We start from the raw sequence: 252 nt of genomic DNA on the forward strand, positions 1-252 counted from the left end.
TCCTTCAAATTACCGTCCAATAAGCCTGACATCTATAGTGGGCAAGTTATTAGCATCAATTATAGCTGACATTATCAGAAGTCACCTTGAAGAGCATAACTTGATAAATGAATCTCAGCATGGATTCACGAGAGGTCGTTCCTGCCTGACAAACTTACTGACATTCTTCAATAGAACATTTGAGGCAGTTGACAGTGATAAGGAATATGATATTGTTTATTTGGATTTTAGTAAAGCCTTCGACAGAGTACC

Source organism: Cherax quadricarinatus, chromosome 52, assembly GCF_038502225.1.
Source record: "Cherax quadricarinatus isolate ZL_2023a chromosome 52, ASM3850222v1, whole genome shotgun sequence".
In the NCBI taxonomy this organism is placed as follows: domain Eukaryota; kingdom Metazoa; phylum Arthropoda; class Malacostraca; order Decapoda; family Parastacidae; genus Cherax; species Cherax quadricarinatus.